Raw genomic sequence first — 5,702 nt, forward strand, 5'->3', positions numbered from 1 at the left:
GAGGATGAGATGGTTAGATAGCATCACCAACTCAATGCAGATGAATTTGAGCAAACTCCTGGAGACAGTGGAGGACAGAGGAGCCTGGCATGCTACAGTCTACGGGGTTGTGAAGAGTCAGACATGACTTAGTGACTGAACAACAACATCTTTGTATGATGACATATTGTAACCAGAGTTATGGTGGTGAACATTTTGAAATATCTAGAAAAAAATCACTGTGTTGTGTAACAGGAAATAACGTAGTGTTGTAGGCCAATTATACTTCAAAAACAAATACATATACAAACTCAAAGGGATCAGATTTGTGGTTACTAGAGGTGGGGATAAAAGTATGGAGAGAGGGGGAATTGGATGCAGGTGGTCAAAAGATACCCCAAACTTCCAGTTACAAGATACATAAGGCCCAGGGATATAATGTACAACGATATATATAGAATACACTGCAGATGGCGCTAGTGGTAAAGAACCACGCCCTGCCATTTCGGGTTAGACATAAGAGATGCTGAGCATCCCTGGGTCAGGAAGATCCCCTGGAGGAGGGCACAGCAACCCACTCCAGTAATTCTTGCCTGGAAATCCCGTGGACAGAGGAGCCTGGTGGGCTGCAGTCCATGAGGTCACACAGAGTTGGATACAACTGAAGTGACTTAGCACATATGTTATATAAAAGATTTGTTAAGAGGATAAATCCTAAGAATTGTCAGCAGAAACACACACACACACACTTTTTTCTGTTTCTTAACTTTTGCATCTATATGAGATGATGGATGTTCACTAAACTTTGTGATAATCCTTTCATGATTTTAGTCAAATCATGGTGTTTAAATTTACACAGTGCCGTGTATCAATCACATCTTGATAAAATTGAAAGTCGATTAAGCAGCAGTATCTGTTCAAAGCTGATCAGGAAATATTATAACAGATACTGACTGTCTACAGAGCACGCTGCTAGATGCTGTAAATAAAGGAAGCTAGCCTTCCTGCACAGAGAAATTCCTTCCTAAAAGGTCGACACAGACATGGAATTAGGAACCAAAGAAATCAGATCTCACAGGTTGAAACCAACCATCAGGTTTTGCTTAAGCCAGTCTCACGAATGGACTTTCTTCAACTTCGTAAGTGTCCGTTGTACTGGAGGTTTATTGTTTACAGAAATGAAGATCCGTGCTTCCTGTGGGGTGGAGAGTGGCCCTGGCTGGGGACAGCTGTTGTCTCTAGTGGGAGTTGGGAGGAAGAAGGCCACTTGCTGCTCCTTGATGAGCTCTGGACCTGCTCTGGGGACTTGGCCTGGATGGACCTAATCCCCAGGGAGACTTCATCAGCAAGTCTTGCCAACAAGTGTACTCTTTCTCTCAATACTTGCGTTGTATTATGTATTTACACTTTAGATACAAACTTCGCTGTGATGGCTTGTCAGATTTTGAAGCATTTTTCCCATTCTGTTATTTATTCATGTTTTTTTTTTTTAATTGTGTTTCATTATAGGAAACTAAGATCCACACTGGTTAGGCTATATATTTGAGATCACAACTTTGTGACTTAGTAACAGGATAGATATCTCCTGACTCAAATTCCAGTGAGTTTTACACTATTTGGGATATGTTCTTACTTGGTTTTCATTGACTAATTAAAAAAAAAAAATTCATCTCTCATTTCTCATCAGTGCAACAAAGGATTAACAGAATTGGTAAGTTTAATACTTGTGCAGTCCATAGGGTTGCAGAATCAGACATGACTGGGCGACTGAAAGAACGAACAAATATTGTGATTATGGATTTATTTAGATTTACTCTTACCATCTTGTTTTGTTAATTATCTAACCTGTTTTTTTCTATGTTGCCTTTCCCTTCCTTTCTTGCTTATTAATGGACTAATGGCTTTGGTGTCCCTGCCTGTCCTCCCATCTGTTGGTTGGAAAGCTGTAACATTTCCTTCCTTCCATTTTAACACAGATCATATGAAATCGATTCGTCTTTCCTCTTCCAGGACACATAAGCATTATAGAATGCTTTCCACTCTAATCACTCCTCTCAACTGTTGACGATATCTTTATCCCACATCATTTTCACACTTCCACACAAGTTTTGTTCTGTTGATGCTTTTTCTTTTGTTTTCTAGCCATACCACGAAGCTTGTGGGATCTTTGTTTCCTGACCAGGGATCACACCTGGGCCTCCTACAAGGGAAGCAGGAGTCCTAACCACTGGACGACCAGGGAATTCCTTGTTGACGCTTCTTTAGATTTAACCATATATCAGCCAGTTTCTTTGCTCATCACCTTCTTGGCTTTTATTCCTTCCTTCCGGTTTAATTTTCTTCTTCTTGAAGTACTTCCTCTAATCGACTTTCAGTGGGATCGTCTATAGGTGGTAAATTCTGTGTCTCGGCCTAAAATGTTATTATTTGCCTTTGTTTTTGAAATTATTAACAAACCAGAAACTGAAGCAGAGATTGACTTTCTCTCAGAATTTTGAAGCTATTCCCACTGCTCTCTTCATGAAAGAGCATGAGTTTTGGAGATCCAGTTAAGCATGGTTTAGATAGTTAAACACAGCACAGGGGCCCCGGAGCAAGGGTATGACCAGTGAGCGTAGACCTGAAAATGTGCTTGGGGTCAGGTCAGACAGGCTTAACCTAAATCCACAGAAAGATCTGGGCTTTTTTTTTTGGGGGGGGGGGGGTGGCGATTGCCCCCCACTGAGAGTATAACTCACCTCTTGAAGTGAAGTTATTAGTCTTTCAGTCATGTCTGACTGTGCAACCCCATGGACTGTAGCCCACCAGGCTCCTCTGCCCATGGAATTCTCCAGACAAGAATACTGGAGTGGTTAGCCATGCCCTCCTCCAGGGGATCTTCCCAACCCAGAGAGCGAACCCAGGTCTCCTGCATTGCAAGCAGATTCTTGCAATTCTGAACCACCAGGGAAGGCCAGAGCTGGGCTTTGACATCAAACAGACATCAGGTCTGGAGCTGCCTTTCACCTGCTGTCTGACCTTGAGTGATTTTAGACTAGAATAAACTTGATTATTTCAAGTTTTTTAAGTTGTTGGTTTTTTATTTCTTGATGAATGATCCAACCTATCCCTTTACAGAATCATCAGGGATGTCCCAACCTTTAGTTAAGAGCTCTGTTTCATTTCCTTAGAGATGAGATCACCAATGATGGTGGTAGAGACAGCAAAGTCTCAGACTAGGAGAAAGGAGGAATGCCACACCCCCTGTAGTTTTCCCTTTTCCACTGGAAAGTCAAAAAACTGGGAGTCAAATATAACAGGGCAACCACTATACGGTTCTTCTGGACAGGATTTGGGGACTGACAGCCTGATTATGACCATCTGGCTGGATCTGAAGCTCACAGCTCCATCATTTTCTGGCCCTTATGATCTTGACAAATCCTTAACCTAAGACTATGTTTTTTCATCTACAAAGTAGGGGGTGATGACAGTATCTACCTCACAGGGTTACTGACATTTCAGGAGACACTACATACGAAGTCCTTTATGCTCAGTAATGATGCAATGGGGATGTCTATTAATATTAAACAGAGGTGTCATTTTGCTTACAAATCACGGTGCCCTCTGGTTCTCCACTGTCTTTCAGTGCCATGCCTTCCTTCACAGAGTGGTTGGGTAGTATCCTGAACACAGCTTGGCTTTCAGACCTCACCCAGGTATATAAGTAACCTTGAGAGCCAAGTTTCACTGAATGAGGAAAGAGTTGTTTTAATTCCAAGAGCCTTCCTTTACGTATTCAACCCAGGAAGTCTGGGTTGTTATGAGTTAAGAGTGTACAGAGAATGGCTCTGTGGTATAAAGGCGGTTCCTGTGAGACAGGAAGGGGAGGGGAAAGGAGGAATTAAGAAAGGGGACGCGAGAAGAGACAGAGGCAATTAAATGTTGAGAGCACTGTGGGGATGCCTCTTGGTCTGTGAGAAGAAACCCAGTCCGCCAAGCCTTCGGGATAAGACCTTAGGAAAACTGGCAGACGTTACAACAGCATGAAAGGGAGTTTGAGACTGGTGAGGCTGATGTCTGCTTCTCCCTGTTGGCGCCCTCCCAGCCTTGCCTTGGATGGAGGGAAGCGATGGGCTCCAGAAAGCACCCCGCTGGTCCTTCTTGTGGCACAGGTGGTTTCTGAAAGACACCACGAGTGATGCAGAGGCATTAAGTCACTGTGAGCATTCCCGGCTCACCCGCCATGCGTGGGCATGGCACAGGAGCGCCAGGGCAGGGGCTGTGTGGTGGACAGCCCAGCCCCTGGAGCAGGGAGAGCTGAGCCTCACATGTTCCAGGGCAAGGCCAGTGGGGGAAGCAGGCCAGCTGAGGGCATTTGCCAGGTTTCCTGCGAACAACCATCCTGCAGAAAGTCTCTAAGAGGACAGACCATTGCTGATGACAGCGGTGGATGAAGAAAGAAATCTGTGCCCCAAAATTAAAATAAAAGCTACTCTTCAGCTGGGGTATGGTGGCCCAGATGGTAAAGAATCTTCCTGCAACGCGGGGGACCTGGGTTTGATCCCTGGGTTGGGAAGATTCCCTGGAGGAGGGCATGGCTACCCACTCCAGTATTCTTGCCTGGAGAATTTCATGGGCAGAGAAGCCTGACACACGCACGTGCAAGCATGGACACACACACACACACGCGCCTGGAGAATTTCATGGGCAGAGAAGCCTGACACACGCACGTGCAAGCATGGACACACACACACACACACACACACGCACGCGCGCACAGAGCTGGGGCCAGCAGGAGGCAGCAGAGGGCAGATTACAGGCACCTCTCCTGGCTGGCAGAACTAAAGGTGCTTTTAGACCCATCTAGGGACTGGAAGGCAGGGTCTGGGGACACAGGGAGAAACAGCCCTAAAGCAGTGTTTATTTACCCTACTCTAATTTTAAACTGGAGAGGGAAATGGCAAACCACTCATTTTCTTGCCTGAAAAAAAAATCCCATGGACAGAGGAGCCTGGTGGGCTACATACAGTTCATGGGATCACAGAGTCAGACACTACTGAGCACACAATTTTAAACAGGAAGAAACCACGCAGCATTCCTTTTCTACCTATCTGTACCACTTTTTGTTCACCTTTTACTTTTCTAAACTGTTTTTTCTTTAAATGATTTTTTAAAGTCCCTTTATTTAAAAGTTTTTTTTTTTCCTCCCCAGTCATCCTCTTTTGGATTTAAAGTTTTATTTTATAAGCTTCAAGAGCCTTGAACCAACCCCTTTGCATATTTCCAAACATTTGGATACGTGTGTCATTTTCATAGTAAAATAATCCTACCTTTCTCAGTATCTTCACCAAAAAAAAAAATTCCTAGATTCATAAACTTCTTTTGCTGGCAGTTTGATTTCTAAAGCTAATCACGAATATTGCTTGCCTTTATAACTAATGTATTTGAATTTCCCAAGATTCATTTTCTATTTTGAGCAAAGCCATCAAATTTATTCATTGTTCCTCTAATGAAGCAAATCTGAAAAGAATCAAAGGTGAAAATATAACTATAAATAGAAGCATAATTAATAGTTCCTGATCATTTGCCAGGAACTATCTACCAGAAACATTGGTGCAGTATGATTACTGGCTATAACAGATATATTCAGATAATTCTAGTATTTTCCCTTTTTATTCCCTGTGACCTCATTGTTTATAAATGACCTGGATTCCCACATTCATTTATAGGTTCCAGTTAGCTTC

The sequence above is a fragment of the Oryx dammah genome, unplaced genomic scaffold (genome assembly GCF_014754425.2).
Source record: "Oryx dammah isolate SB20612 unplaced genomic scaffold, SCBI_Odam_1.1 HiC_scaffold_11, whole genome shotgun sequence".
Taxonomy (NCBI): Eukaryota; Metazoa; Chordata; class Mammalia; order Artiodactyla; family Bovidae; genus Oryx; species Oryx dammah.